Source organism: Anopheles merus, chromosome 2R, assembly GCF_017562075.2.
Source record: "Anopheles merus strain MAF chromosome 2R, AmerM5.1, whole genome shotgun sequence".
NCBI classification, from domain to species: Eukaryota; Metazoa; Arthropoda; class Insecta; order Diptera; family Culicidae; genus Anopheles; species Anopheles merus.
Genome location: NC_054082.1, coordinates 32,449,544 through 32,466,659, shown reverse-complemented (window position 1 = coordinate 32,466,659; position 17,116 = coordinate 32,449,544). Strand labels below are relative to the sequence as shown.

The 17,116-nt window shown below is 40.7% G+C and overlaps 1 pseudogene; it reads left to right on the top strand.

Annotated features, from left to right (window-relative positions):
* LOC121590659 overlaps positions 1 to 17,116 on the top strand; it is a 52,610-nt pseudogene that overhangs the window by 28,668 nt on the left and 6,826 nt on the right.

The following is a 17,116-nucleotide window of genomic DNA, read 5'->3' as shown; positions in this document are numbered from 1 at the left end:
TCCATCAAAACTCAGAGTTAACTTAATAATGGCAAACAATTAATTTATTTAATCGATTAATTTACGACTTACCATGGGGTTCCATTTCGATTGAACGAGCGAGATGCGCGGTCTGAGGAACGGACGAGAAGGACGGGCTGAGGAAGGAGCGAGAGGTGCGGTGTGAGGAGCGAACGGAAGGCTGTCCGAGTGGCATCTGTTTTGGCGACAATTGTCTGGAACGGCAGCACCCGCAATTGTTGTTCGATCTCATCGACACCGGCCAGAATTCCGCGAAACCCACCGTAGAATCCAAGCGGGCTGCTTGTGTGGTCGGACGGACCATATAAACGAGACAAGCGAGTTGCTGCTGTTCGCCGGACCACGTTAAGGGGGAAAAGATAGGGAATGAAGAGAAGGAGAGAGTGAGAAAGGGAATTAATAATTTATTTTGTGACCGAGTGAAGTGGTAAGTCTGATGAAAAACGCGAAGGAGTTAAGTAGCAACAAAAAAAGGTTGTACGTACAGGAATTTACCGTGTTCAGTTCATTGTGTTAGGAATATCCGCTGAGATATCAAACATGGAATCATTTTATTGTTCTCTAGAATGGAGAAAGTTTTGCCTTTAGATTGCCTATACAAATGTGTGATTAAAATGTCTCGAGAGATGCCGGGGCATTAATTCGTGAAAAATCTCGCATTTATCAAATCTAGAAAACCAAAATTGAATAGTTGCTTAAATTAAACGAAACAATGTTAACACATCCCACTGCCAGCAATGCCGGCTGGTTGGCAACTAGCGGACGCATCCAGCAAGATTCGCCCATAAATCCGCTCTGTTATGTTTGATTCGAAGCCGTAAAGTATCAATTAATATCACCAGCACTGTAACAGGTCTGCAAAGCATTCTTCGAAGGTAAATACGCTTTCACCGTTGAGTAGTAGCACAAATATTTCATAGACATTCCAACCGCGCAATAACCTGCCATCATTCGGAATATACAGCGCACACAGGAAGCCAGTTGGTTGCTGCTGGTGCTTCAATTAGTTTATCCAATACACCCAATGGTAATGACGTACGTAAACGGCAATCATCTTGAGGACTTGCATGTGTGGCATGTGGTGTGTACATAGTAAATAAACATCCGCCCGTGTTGCCGTGTGCAGCTCATACCGGGGATCCGGCTCAGCTGGTCACCAATACTAATTAACTAGTGGCGTGTATTAGGTTCTCTGTTCTCGGTGCATGGAAAGGGAATAATTACTGCCCTGCTAATGATATCCGTTAGTCTACCGCTGCTCTATGGCCTTTTCGAATTCAGAAGAAAATAGTTTATTGAGGGAGGTATGACAAGCAGGAATAAAAACTCGTGTGAAACCATTTACAGTAATGCGGTAAGTCTTTTGATAGTTTGTTGGGTACGATTTAAATGGAAAATCATCATCAACCGTCTGTAACGCCAACACATGGTGATAGAGAGCATCATGCAAAACCTATAAATTTAAGCTTCTGTAACGCCCCCAGTGTCTGTGTTACAATGCTCCAGTTCCATGTATCTGTCAGGAGTGTGTTGGACGTTGTACAATAAATGACAGGCTGAATGATGCTGAAAGGCCCCATTCTAGCCACATCTTGTAAGAGTAAAATGATTGGTTTTGTTTTACTGTTTAGTAATCACTGTTCATCTCCATCTTCTATGGCACAAAATGATGGAAACAAACAAATCACACATAGAATGCACAAGATTGCATTCTGCGGTTCGGAAAATGAAATATATTTTACTCGATGTATCTTTGCGCTTTGCTATGCGCAACCAAGCCACGATCCTCCCATTTTCTCATCATTCTCTTTAAGCGCCGCTGCTGGAATCGACTGCCCTGATGGTTGCGACGTTTCGAGGGGTGGGATTTACGCCAGCCCTTGGTTGGTAACGTTCGATGATAGTGCTCGTTTTCGAACATGTATGTATTTTTCCCGGTCTCTTCCACATACCACATGCTGCGCTTCATAAGTCTAAAACGCTCCTGGAGCCGTTACATGCAGGAGCAGCCCGGGAAGGTGTGCATTCGTAAGCTGGGCGATTTATTTCGTAAGAGATTCGTTGTATCATACTGCAAAGAAGTATTTGTGTGCAATCGAACCTCGATGCCGGTTAGGCAAAAGTGCAAGGTGGATGCTGTTGTGCATGGCACTGCACTCATCGTGTTTGCACTGAACTATTCCCCACTTATCGGTGTTAGCATTCGAATTCGATCGAATCATTCAAGGGCATTGTATGAGGAAAGATGGGTTGTTGCCATTGCATCACACACAACTGGAAGTTGGTGGTTTATGTTGTTCCTTTCATTTCACGCAAGCTTCGAACAAAGGACTACAAGCTGCAAGCTCTTTGCCGCATGCAAGACTATGACCAGAAGAACAGTTTCAGGTATGCTGATGTTTTCCAATGCTCCCTTTGTATGATTCACACCTATGTCATCCTTTCTTGTTGTTTTTGGATCGGTCTGTATGGGTTTGGGAAAAATATTTTGTATGGGGTTATGGAAATAATGGCGCATCCTTCCTTCATTGGTCCCAGTGAACCGTTTCCATTTTACGCTAAATTGAAAATCAATCCTTTTAGAAAGTTTTATTTTGATGGTTATGTGTCGGTATGAGTGTATAGTCGCGTGTGTGTAGGTTTTTAAAGAGTTTTCAATGCCTAAATACCAAGCGGGACCGAAACCAAAGATTCCATTTTCCACGAGCTCGGAGCGAACAATAGATTACGAGTGTTTTTCAATTGGATGAGTCGTCATTCAGCGGTGTGGGAGCAGCAGGAATCTTGGCACCCGGTACCTCCATGAAGTTACTTTCTTACCTGTCGATTTGATGTAGCTTCAGCATTCCAATACGTATTCGGTGCTGAATCAATGGAACGTATTGACAAGAGGAGCACAACAAAAGAATCTCGCTTTCAATTCCGTGATTCGCACTAGTGCGGGTGGTATCAAACCGGTTTCAAACTTACGTTACGATACGGAGCGTGGCAGAAGCGAGAAATGTTTGTGGAATCCGGTCCTCTTCTTCTTGCAATGTTTTTGCTTCAGGTTTGGTGAACGAATGGTTTGTTTGTTAGAAAGAAGAAGGCAGGATTGCTAGAGTACGATATTGATTGTAGTTTGCTTAGGCCATAGTTGTTGACAGATTGAATCATATCGACACAATCCTGGGAACGTGTAATGAGAGTCACGATTTTGCAGTAGATAATCGCTTTTTTGTAAGGGGTACGAGTTTGAGGAAACATTTTTTAGATAATTCAAAACATTAAGAATCCTAACAACCAAAATAATTTTATGGAAAAATTGAACAGACATGAAATAAAGAGTTGTACATTGGTCTTAAATTTATAACCAAATTCGTTGAAGCTTGAATATAAAGAATATTAAACTGCCAAACAGACCATCATACTTGTTGTAAAATAATTCGGAATATTTTGAAGTGTTTGAAATAATATTTCCTGAATGTCTGCCTGCCCACTGACAGTATTTTATTTCCAATATTAGTTTACTTCCTACACATTTTTCCAAATTGCCTTTCAACCAATAAAAGGTTTGTAGTGTAGGTGGGATTTCTTCCTTAAACAAAATCAAATCCGCCAGAAAGTAAAACCTTTTTTTTATCTCATATAAATCGATGAAGCCTCCTCATGCAAATGCGTGGTGAGGCCAGTTAAAGTGTTGATTTATCATTCCGTTGAATAAATCATCAAACGTTTCTACAGCGAGACAAATTATTGTACATCCACCCATTCCACTCCGTTTGGTACCCAATTCTTGGAAAGCTTAAATCTTCAATAAAATTATGAGCAATTGTTTGAAGGCAATTACGCAAATATTTATCAATCGTACTTCTTGATGTTCATATATTTACTCATTACGACCGAAAAATTAAGTCTCTTTGTTGTATCAATTAAAAAGATTTTTACAGATTTTTTTGATAAATATCCATCGATTAGATTTTGATAACGGATGTCAAACAAAAGAACAATCATGTGATTGATAGCCGTTTGAGGATGATGTAAATGTTTTTGACATTTTTCAACGTCATCACATTGCGAGCCATTCCAACGAGTGGCAAGCGTTTTAAAAAGAGCAAATTTTGATGGTTGTACCACAACTTTGTGCGAGTCTATGGCGCTAAATCGAATTGAATTTCAAAAACGCTTGCTAGTATTTTCTCTTGTTCACGGAAAACATTATCAGTCTGTAGAAGAAGGCACCAGTAACTTGAATCTTGTGGTAAAAAAAGTAAAAAAGTGATGAAAATTATACAATCAATTTCAATTTAGTCACTGACGCAGACCATCTATCTCAGAAAATTCTTTTAATTTACGTATTTGGAGGGCTGTATTTGGAGCTTAGCAATGGTAATGATAATATTGAATTTGCGTATCATAATAATCATTCCAGCAAAAGAGATACATCTATTCAAAACATTGGTTTGAGTTTCTGCTTATGAAAGAATATGAGATCAACATACATTCGGTTTTATCGTGTTTGGGTTTTGATTGATTGCGATATCTTTAACTCATGTGGCAAATCCTACGAACCTTTGTTATATTGCATATCATTTCTATTTTGTGTGGAATATCCAAACGATCTGAGCTAACGGAAAAGAAAACAAAAATGCTTTCTTATACAAATCAATCCCAAGAAGGATACTAGCCGACGCAAATCAAAACGGATGATAAGAATAACAATAAACTGTCACATTGAAACCTGCTCCCTGAGGACCAATGAGGATTACTGGGGATGATGGAGCAATATTTAATCTGGGTTTGGAAGTTATTGACCTATATTGGTTAAATGCATCATATTCTTCCCATAAGCAAACCTGCTACTATTGATAGTAAATATTTTAATAGCTGATTGATTTAACTTTACAACAACTTCAAACGATCAAAACGGACTAAATTTCATGGAAAAAATTATTATAGCGGCTTTTTCCTCCACTAAACTATTTCCACCGGTAGGACGAGTCGATATGCGGAGATTGAACACTAAAGCACCACCTCTATATAACCGCATTATCTGCTTAATCGCTGAGTGTTACATTAAAACGGTCGCAGCCTCGAAAAGATTTTTAGCGAATCGACTCTTTGGGCTCTACCAATGAAGATCTAGATATTAAATGCAGTGCTTTAATTTATGACTGCCCCCTTTTTATTTACGACCCAAAACCAAAGCCTGCGATGGCTGTCTGGCCTTTGCTATCGAGCGGCCGCTACCAATGGGAAAGGATGTGCTCGCTTCCATGGTGATGGCAATCGTGTTTCGGAAGTAACGTAGTTACTGCTCCATAATTAACTATATTAAGTATTGATTAATTAATTTACGCCTGCATGTTCGAGACTAGTCCGGCCCTGGTCCATTGGGTCAACCGGTTGAGCGATGGTGATGACGATGAGGATAATGACGATAATGATGACGATTGTTGTTAGTGATGCGATGTAAAGAACCGAGATGAAAGAATGATGGTGTCTGCGCGTAACCATGCAGGATAGAATTAAGAAATGATAGCTGCCGGGATAGGAGGATAAGTCCACACCCGATGACACGCTGGAAGGGAAAAAATCTTAGAAAACATGTTGGCAGTGTCAATTTCGCAGAACACTTTGCTTCCGTGTACACCTGCATTTCTTCGAAACCTCTTAACCTATCTTCAGCACTTTCCGCAATCAACGAAGCAGTTGACTTATCCACATCTACTATCAGTGAAGATGAAGTCGATGCTGCCATATCGCAACTGAAGCTTTCGTATGCCTCTGGGCCGGACAACATTCCCAGTGCAATTATTATTCATTGTAAGGCTGCTCTTTTGCCTATTCTGACTCAACTTTTCAACAAATCCTTACAGTCGAAATGCTTCCCGCAAATATGGAAATCTTCTTACATGTTTCCTGTCTTTAAAAAAGGAGACAAATCTGATATATGTAATTATCGCGGAATCTCTATGTTATGTGCTTGTAGTAAGCTGTTTGAAAAAGTTATGTTCCGCCACATGTCCTACGCTTTCTTGCCTGTTATATCTGTTATGCAACACGGCTTCATGCCTAAACGTTCGATTGAAACTAACCTGCTTCATTTGCTTCAATTTTGCTACTCCAATATTGACAAGGGCCTCCTGGTTGATGTCATTTATACCGACTTCTGCGCTGCATTTGACAAGGTCAACCACTACTTATTGCTTGCTAAATTATTAAAATATGGTGTACACTCAAATTTTTTAGCATGGTTAGAAAGCTACCTAATGAACCGTTGCATTAATGTAAAAATTGGAAAAACTTTTTCTGACCCTTTCTGTAACTTTTCTGGTGTTCCACAAGGAAACATATTAGGGCCATTATTATTTATTATATTTATTAACGATATTGTGTTTACTGTTCCCAACGTCAATGTTTTACTATATGCAGACGATCTTAAGATGTTCCTTGCTGTTGAAAATTCAAATCACTGCGAAATACTTCAAGATTCCATAAACCGTTTTTTGACGTGGTGCCATGATAACGAAATGTTTGTGAATGTACAAAAATGTAACTGCATTACTTTCTCTAAAAAAATGATTCCAATAACTTTTAATTACAAAATAGGTCAAGACAGTGTGCCGCGGTCATCTGTAGCTCGTGATTTAGGAATAATGTTAGACAATAAACTTATATTATCGTGCCATTTCCACACAATCGTCTCAAAAGCATTAAATATGTTAGGTTTTATTTTACGTGCTTCTTCTGACTTTAAAGATCCTTTCTGTCTTAAATCGTTATACTGTGCCCTAGTCCGTCCTATACTAGAATTTGCTTGCGTTGTTTGGTGTCCAAACCAAGTGACCTATATAGACATGATAGAAAAAGTTCAGAAAAAGGCGACACGCGCTATGTTTTATCGTCTTCCTTGGTCAAACCAAATGCCACGCCCCCCGTACCATGTCAGGTGTCAGTTATTTGGTCTCGAAACTTTAGAACACAGGAGAAAGAATGCTCAATGTATTTTCATGCATAAATTATTAAATGGGCTTATTGATGCACCTGAAATTTTAAATCTGATCAGTTTTTCTGCACCTACCAGGGATCTTAGAAGTAGGTCTTTAATCAGGATCCCATTTCGATCTTCTTCATTTGGCGCTAACGATCCTTTAATTAAAATGTGTGTCAGCTACAATAGACTTGAATCATCTGCAGATTTTCATATCCCTGTTTCTCACCTTCGTCAGTTGTAACGGGCTAGTGTTATTTATGTTTAAGTTGTTTACTAATTAAGAATTTGTATCTGTTATTTAGGCCTATTGCCCGATAACGTTAATAAAGAAATAAATAAATTCCTTTTTCCAAACGAATTTGCAAGGTTGCTGAGTCATCAGTTTCCTTTTCAAGAAAACAACAGTCATCGTGTCGATCGCGAGGGCTAAACAAACGAAAAAGCTCACAAAAATGCACTCACTCGTACGGGTTCAGCCGAGTCATGTGTATTTAAATTCTCTTTATGGATGTCTTTACTCTAGAGCATAGAAAGCACTTTTTATGAAATGTATAGACTGTTGGCACCACTGCCAGTGTTCGAGAATCGTTTGACGGGCTCGGAAGTGATGACACCACTGCACTCATATAGGATGGCAGGGCATCATTGCTGAGGTATTGAGAGCGAGAAACAGGTGCGGCTAAATTGATGCGACCGAAGGCGATGAATGAAAAACAATAGGGGAAGGAGCCAAGAATCAACGTGTTACCAGCGAGTATAATGCACAAAAAGGGACAAGAAGCACACCTTGTTTGAGCGCTTCGTCTTGGTTCACTAAACTTCGTCGCATGTGAAAAGGAAAAAAATTAATTTACAATAAAGCAGCTACAAAACCGCGCTTGGGTGAAAGCCTTTTTTTCTTATTATTCTACAATGCAAAAACAATGCTGTTTCTGATGGGAAGGAAATAGCTCACTTCAAATGATTCGTGTGGAATTAAGAAGAAACATATCGAATGACGGCACATTCTAAGATATGTGATACAAAAGCAGGGTTATGCTTATTTTCATCGTTTCACCTTTTCCATTTGCATTTTCCGTTGCAGAAATTTAAATACCACGACCATGAGACAGAAACGTGGGCTTCCTCGAAAAAGATAGTCCCTCCTGGGCCGCCTTCCACATCGCGTTCTTCCTTAGCTCGTACGTGGTCCCGCTCATACTGATCAGCGTCCTGTATATGTGGATGCTGTCCCGACTGTGGCGAAGTTCGGTCGGCGGTCGTTCGGCCGAATCGAAGAAGGGCAAAAAGTGCGTTACCCGTCTTGTGGTGATTGTGGTGGCAGCGTTTGCTTCATTATGGTTTCCCATACAGGTAAGTGTGGGCGATTGATGGAATGGCCGAGAGGGAAGTGAAGACGGGTTTTAATTGTGCGATGGTTGTCATAGCATTAGAGCATTTTGGGGTGGAAGGATGAAGCATGGTGGTGACAGTAGAAACACAAACACGCAGCGTTGGACAATGGAGTTAAAATAGGCAAAGAAAGTGTTTTTTTTTTTTAAGATTTTACTTTAACTGTCACAACCATTCGAGGTATTAGGAAGCGGAAGAAAGAAACATAGCTGTGGAATCGGGTGGCATCGAATTATTACTGTAGGCTGTGGGTGAGTTTCACTCCGAGGTGAAGTTGAATTGGACTGGGCCATTAAGAGTTTGAACATTTTGCTTGCAAACACTTGACAATCCACGATTGCCACTGCCTTCTGCATCGCATTGTTTTCAATTGTGCGGGAAAATTACGTCGCTTTGGAGACTGGAGAAAAATTGAAGGTTTACAGCATTACAATACTTTCACAATACGGTGTTATATGTTGGTGATAACTTAATGTTGGTGTTTTTTATTTCTATTCGAACTGAATATTAATGAAATAACTAAATTCAAAATATAAAACTCGATCTGCATATGTTTATGTTGTCAAGCGTATATGCTCTAGCATATTATGCATGCAGCATATAGACTTACCAATACACACTTGCCGTGCTGCTGTTTGCCTAGCTGATCATGTGAAACGACAGCATGACATGGTTCTTTTAAATTCATTCTGTGAGCCAATTCAAGCACACCAGCTATTCGTATCATCATTCTAATGCCCTTTTCCTTTACAACCATAGCCATAAACCAGAACAACCGTCTTTGAGTCATCAACATGGTTTCAGCCCAACAAAAAATAATCCATGAAATGGGTGGCATCGTTGCCCGATCGTACAGGACGCCGTAAATTCCACCCCACTACCCAGTGTACCGAATTCCAAGCGAATGGAACGAAACATTTTTGAGCCCGTAGTTTAATGGGCCGCTTTTACAAACATTAACCAAATGTCACCACTACCATCAAAACCATCAGTACCAGCACCACAATGCAATTGCTCAATCGCCTATATCCTTGTGTGTTTGTGTGTCTGTATGGGTCAGTGATGTAGGATAGTAAAACGGTAGGCCGTATCAGGAACCGGTATGTGTTCTACATTCCGTAGCTGACCAGTCGGGTCGGCTCAACCTTTGGGACGTATCGTTTCCCTGTATTTGATACTTGCATACCCTAATCCGTCTCTGATCCTCTGGCCATCGGTCGGTTTTTTCGATACACGTACGCAATGTGTTTAATAAATTGTAGCAAATCAAATCAAGGAACCCGTAACGTGACGGTGCGAATCAGATCAGAGTGCCGTGATTGATGGATGACCCGAAATGCTGACAGGCGGGCTGTGCTGGCATGCGTATGAACTGACCCCGATTGCATTTGATTGATACTGCTTAGTGGGTGATTTAGGCGAACGAACAAAGCGAAAAGGGATGCAAAATTCATAATCATTCAGTGGAGGTTCGGGGAATTATGTAACCGATTGTTGTCTGCATTATTAATGGTTTACAAAGGGATTTACTGGTGTTTAATTGAATGATTTACCGACCATGGCTGTGGGGGTGAATATTTCTGCTTCACAAATAGAAATGCAACTACAAACGATGATCAATTGCTCATGCCGATTTAAACGCTCTTTGATCGTTGTATTAAAGTTCATATCTGTGGCTATGATATTTCCTGGAGCACAACTGATTTGAATTCTTGTTAAATCGCTTGGAATAAAACAACGAAGGTGCATTCTGATAAAGGAATCATAAAAGTAGCTTTGAAATCGTTGGTAACCGCAACGTTAAGCTAAATCATTACAAATCTGTGATAAGATCTGTTTTTCTGCAATAAATGTTTGTAAATCCTAGCATAATTTACACGCTTCTGATTGAAAAACTCTTAGAACAGCCAGATGTATTGTATGTTCCACTCTCCACTTGCTAATAGCTTGTAAACAAATTTGATTTCGACTTTGCACAACCATTCAGCCACACAATGAAATGGTACGTACTCGGTGGATTCGCTGTACCCAAACTAATGGATGAAATCCGATTGAAACGGTGTTCCGTTTTATCTTCTGTTCTGGTACTATCGGGATGATAACCACCATCTGAACTGTAGCTCCGAAACGACACCGTTGCCCATTCCGTTTGATATCATAGTACGGTAGAGCACCAGAGATCCATTAACAGCTTTGCAAAACGGGCACAATAATCTGCATACGGTTGTGTATGTGTGTGTGTGTGTGTGTGTGTGTGTGTGTGTGTGTGTGTGTGTGTGTGTGTGTGTGAGTGTGTGGTTATTGTAGTTAGGTTTAGAGGCAGCCGTCAGTGCACTGCATTTAGTATTTCTATATTCCATTCCATGCTATTCCACCAACCAGCCAAATACTGCACTTTGATGTATTTCTGAGCGAGGAACAAATTACTTTAGCTTAGATGAAAAAGGCATCAGTTTTATTTGATGCATAGTTAGTGAAGGATGCATTGAAGGACAAACACTAGTTTTTTTTTACCAGTTTTTGACAGTCACGACAGAAATCAGGTCATGAACGCTGTAGAATCAAGTGAGTGCAAGATAAACAGATGAAAAAAGATCCTTAGAATATTGAAGAAAGCTTATTAATATTAATTATACACATTATGGATCTAATCCGATCTCAAATTCCAGCTGCTTTTATGCAACCCATTTAATTTCGTTTGCATACTCTAGATTAGCACGACCTTATATGTGTGTCTTGAGTGTGTGTTGTACGTCAGGCAAACCGATTGCCGTTGAGTACACGTGCCATGTTAGATAGTAAGGCGGCAATCCCGGCTCGTCATGAGCAGTGCTCGACATGGGGGACGGCTCTCTACTGTACCAGAGTACAGTGTCCCTATTTCAATTTTATGCTTCGTAGGAACGAGATGCATCGGACACCATGTAAAAAGGGGGTTAACCTGTTACTGCACATCACGCTGTAAATTCAATCTCATTAAAATGATAATTGCTTTGCAGCCTCCACTAAGGGCAGTTGAAGTAGTTCGGAGTGTTATTTTATGGAAGTAGGTTTGCTTTTGATAACGCAACACAACTGCTTGCAGATGGTAATTTGTTCAAAAAGCGGACGTGCCGACACCAGACATGGCTGTTCGCTTTAAACAGTTATCGTTTGATGATCAGCATCAGTTGGAAGTGGAATTGAGAAGCTTTAACACAACTTTTACGACACTCCCTATTTCTGTGTAAAATTTGCGTTTCCTTATGTGCGAATGTAGCTTCTCAGTGAAATACAGTTTAGTAAATTTTCTCTCATTCTCTTGATTCCGTTTCATGTTTTCAGGTCATCCTGGTCCTAAAGAGCGTGGACGTCTTTAAACCAGACACGCATTTTAAAATTTCACTACAAATCGTCTCGCACGTGCTGGCATACACGAGCTCCTGTATAAACCCGCTGCTGTACGCGTTCCTGTCCGTGAAAACTTTCGGAAAGCATTTCGTAAGGTAGGTTTACATGTAAGGTACCCTGAGGTTAATGTGGTTATGTTTTTTTAGTTCACGCTATCGATCAGATTTGTTCAGTTGGTTCCCCTTCGCATCAGGCACTGGGCTTAGGGAGCTGTGATGTTTTCATCGTTATATTCATTGTCTGTGGTTTAGTTGTCGTGACTAATCATCTCACCGCGGGGAGCCATTTGTCATTCCATTATGTTTTGTTGGGTAAGATTGCGGTACCAGCGTTGTGGAAAATTGTATAGCTTCAGACTCTCCCCCTTTTGGATGAAACAATGTTCACCAAAACTGTGGTTTATGGTTTGCGGTTGTTCTCATTTTCACTTGCTGAGAATCTTCTTGGGCGTGGTGCTTTATCCTTTTCCTTTTCCCCACCAAACATGTCACGGATTTTTTCTATTAAAAAAACAGATCTCAAGATAAGCCAGGACCGTAAACGGTGACAATGTTTTGGGGTATTTTCATTTCTAAAAAACAAAAGATAATAAAAAAAGATAATAAAAACATTGTTACTGTGTCAATAGAAGCAATAATGTATATCTTACTTTGCTTTTTTCTCGGAATTTTTGTTGACAGTACATTTGAGCCTTCGTAGAATGTAATCGTATTTTGCAATCGGGTTTTGATTTTCGTACTTTGGGGCAAACAATGTCTCAAATGATGTTGTTTAGTAGAGTTGGTTGTATAGCTTCAAAATAAACAATTGTTTGCTTTGGAGTTTGTTTAATGAACACAATATACCTTTACAACGAGGCTTAGCTCATAGATCCTGAGCAATGTTTGGTTTTCGGGAATGTTTGTAAATCAATACATTGAGAAGAGATGTTTCCATGATGGATTACAAATGTACAGACTCTAAATTACTCGCCCTAGGATGTTGGAAGTACCGTCACACGTTACATACCGAAGGTTTTATTCGCTCATTTTAGTTCAACAGAATGTATTTTTAACGGAACAAAATCTTTTTCTTGTGAAAGTCGATCTTTGAGAAGCTCGAGCATGGCACAAATAGATAACAAAATTGAAATTGTTTACGCACACGCATGTTGGTAACAATTACTTATATTTCATTAGGAACTCGAACCAGGAGCCCTATTTATGCTAAAACCTGCACGATTCTCAACCTAAGATGATGTACTAAAATTGGCATAAAAACATCTTCATCAACCAATGGCATCAAACAATCAAGTAAAATCATTCTTATGGTCCCCTTTTCCTGCCATTAAACCTGTTTCCTTTTCCTAACCAACCACTGTGAGGAATTTAAGGAACCTGGGTAAAGTTTGCTCACGTGTTTTTGCCTTCGTTTGCGACTCCTTCGTGTGATGAGTGTGTTTTCCGGTTGACGTGACCGGAAACAGAATTGATTTTCATCGATACTACTGGACCACCGAGGCTGGGGAGAGGGTCGATCGTTCGGTGTTAATTTGCATTTTGCAGCTTTTGCAGTTGGATGGAGCCTGTGTCAACACATGGCTTACGGGTTGTATTTTATTGGTCAGTCTGCAAAGGGTCGTAAAACATGACGTTTGCCTCAAGGAAAAAGTAATCAACCTGATCTTTGTGACAGGAGTGAAATTTTACATTAGCTTATAAGACAAAAACCGTATCGAATGGAGCTGACAACGCAAACAAGATCGCAATCGATGCTGAACAAAGGGTTTTAAATAACATCTGCAACACGCCGTGCGATGGGTTTTTATGAAAATCTTTATCTTAACTTTAGTAATGAAGAACAAAAATACAAATGCCTAATAGCCGTTGTGCCATTCTTAGCATACATTAAGATTCACCAGAACTTGTGAAAAGATTAAATTTACGACGAATTCCAATCATGTCTTATGCATCCGACACGCTTACCACGAACTGTTGACTGTTGTGTTTGAATATCAAATTGTGGATATTGCAGTGCCTGACAGTTGGCTGACAGAAGAATCGCAACGTATGTCGAATGAAATTATGTATCTTTCGTTCGTCGAAATGTGGACTGTTTTTCCTTGGATGGATTTTCAGAAAAATTGCTAGCTTAGAGCTCCCTTCTGAGAGTGGAACGTGTGAAAATCGTTAGTTTGTTTTATGCAAGAATAGAGTGGATGCATTTGCAGTGTGCTCCCAGGGTCTTGGTGATTTCATTTCCGGTCCTGTTGTGTGAGGTGACATTCTGATTACGTATGCTCATGGAAGTTCGCATCAATCAAAGGCATCTTATCTCAATCATATAATGTTTGGACTTATCCGCACTGGGTTTGCTAAAGAGAGAAAGTGTAAATAGAGTCGTAACATCAAACGATTGCAACCAGACGGTGAAACTTCGTCGAGTCGGTGCCGAGTTGGCAAGGGCTTTGATTTTGATCATCGTTTCTGTCACCATCTCAATTGAGCTATTCAGTATGGCATTTTTGCTTCCATTTCCTTTTACTAGAGCGCTTTGTGCGTAAATGTATGACCTGATCGCATTGTTAGTCACACGTGTTGCTTTCGATTGGCCACAGCAGATAACAGCTACTTACTGTCAACGTACAGAGTTGATATATGATGCTTAATTGCTGGGCGTTGAGGTAGTAAAAGCTTGTCTGGTAAGTTCCTAGAAGACGACAAATAAAAAAGGGGTAAATAATAGATTGATAAACCGAATAGATTGCAGTTCGGTGTAGTTTTGATGGGTAATAGTTTTCCATATAAAGTTCAAAAGTCACAAACCAGTTGCTAGAGTCCTCTATTCAATCCAAAAGGTCACAAAATCGCTGTATCATTAGTTTGGACATCAATATTCTGTCTTACAGCGAGCGTGTGTGTATCTCGGAAACCGCACGCGTCACCACTGCTCGTCGGCAAGTTACTTCGACTTCAGAAAAATGTGCAATGTATCTGATGTCATGTGCATTCATGGTTGACGGCCACCCCGAAGCTAAAGAGATTCGCCGGTGTATTCATAATGTTCGCACCAACGGCAGTATGCATCACCATTGGCTTGTTACTTTCGTGTAATCGTTGCCACACGATAAGAGTACGATTTTAATTCGTGCTAGGAAAATGGGAAACGATTCAACGAACCAACGATGAAGACCTTTTCACTGCACAAAAGAGTTCGTCCGATCAGGTTAGGCAAAGCATACAGAGGAACTAGGCAAAGCATACAGACGCACATCCAAAGAAAATCCAGGGTCGAGGTGTACCAGCCCGAAGCAAATTGTCGTGCAAGTACTCTGTCTGTTTTGAAATGATTTCCCGAACGATTAAAGGTTAATGCAAACGACGAACAGGATAAAGCGAAGTGTTGACCGCCCACGGTCAGGGATGGTGGTTGTGCGCTGTTTTTATCGCTACTCACAACACCATGGGAGCTCCCAGCCAAGGTCAAAGTGTTTGTGTGTCTGTAAAAAGGCAAATGAGAAATAATCGTATGATGGTAGAAAAGCTGTGAGCAACGACGTGTTGCAAAGCGAAGTGCTCAGTGTTGTGTTCAATGCAGTGAGTAGGCGAAGATCATTCGTTTCGTACCGTGTGTAGCTGTTTGCAAGAGGATTTTCAACCTACCCATGATAGTAGTCGTAAGTAGTAGTAAGTCATGAAAGTAGCAAAAGCTTTGGTGAAGCATAAATAACCCTTTGAAGTTATATATCGATTGTATTATCAAATTGCTTTCAAAAAAATATCATTCTTTTCATATCTTTCTACCGACTTTCAAATAAATACAGTGGCAGATTGTGGCCAAAATAATAACCCGTTCAATTATCTGACACATTACCAAACTCCATAGCATTTAAGTGGCAGCCATGTCAACGCAAACGTCCGTGGCAAAGATTATACCACAACTAAAATATACCTTTGATTTTCATACCAAACGTTTGCTATTTGCCGTTTTAATGTCACACTTCTATGTGTTGGAGCTTGATATAACTTGCGTGACAGTTTACGCACCAGATCGAAGGGAAAGTTTGTTGGCAACGTTCTGAAGTGTATGAGCGTTTTCGCAATAAAATGTCAAACAGATGTATGCTACGAACGGGCACAGAATCTTTGGTGAGTATGTGTTCCGTATGAAAAGCAACATAATTGCAAAACAATGTCACTGAAAAGGTGAACACTTTGAAACTGAAAGATGTGGCTTGGCTTAGTGCATTGTTTCCGAGAATTTTAAGATCATGGGTACAACCAACTGAGTAAAAGTTAAAATTACCCATGAGTACTTTAATACCCCATTACCAAGGCATGCAATAGAAGATGACACTTTTGTGCTTGTTACACCATATTGTAACTACACCATAGGATGGGAAGTGGGAAAAACAGAACGTGTTCTATATTTTGGCCGTCAAGTGACCCTTGGTCTAACATACTTGAACTTGATTTTACGACCAAGTGACACAGACAAGCATCGCAAGTACTCCACCGGCACGAAGCGATCGCCCGTACGCGATGGTGGTCTTTGAGTGACCTACTTTCCGATAAGCTATTTCTCATTCTCGAGATTCATTACCTTGCGCCGTCATTGTTTCTCCCATTAGTAAACCTGCTCTGTCGCAGGAGGGACCAGAGTTGATAGGCACAGCAGCGCGCATTGCCATCGCTTCACCATCCTCACCACCACCAGCACCATCACCATCATTAAGCCGCTGGAAGACACATTTCCAACACTTGCTGGCAGGCCATCTCCGGACCACGGCCTGACCGCCTCCCAGTGCTAACACACCGCTGAACCACACTGATGGGACTCAATGTTTAACTTGATAAATATTTAATACGAGACTCATTTCTGAGCCCATAATGTTAAAACCATGGCGAATGGACTGCCGGAAGTGGCGTTGGCGTGACATTTTGCTGCAGAACGGCAGGCCCCGAGAAAAGGCAGACACGCAAAACGTAGGTTGCAAGTGCCAGTGTGTGTGCAGCCTGCAAACACTCACGGTCCAAAACCACCGTAGAACGGTAGTGACACAATGCCGAAACGAGACCTCACGGTTTGACCGTCGCTTAGGCCGCTCGAGCGTTGTGGGAGGTGGCGATTGTTCGCTAAATCGTTTTCATCGGAATGATTTTATCCTCCGCGCTCGGTCGGAAAACTCGACTAAAGTGCTCCGGCACATTCAGCGGTGAGAGACCACCATCGTTTGGATTATTTACGAGTAGACGATGGCGTGTCAGGGACTGTGGTGGTCTGCGTAGTGCAGGAAAGGTTCCAGGGTGCCTACAACCTACCGATAGGTGGTTTCAATTTGGCTTGTTTTGTGATGCA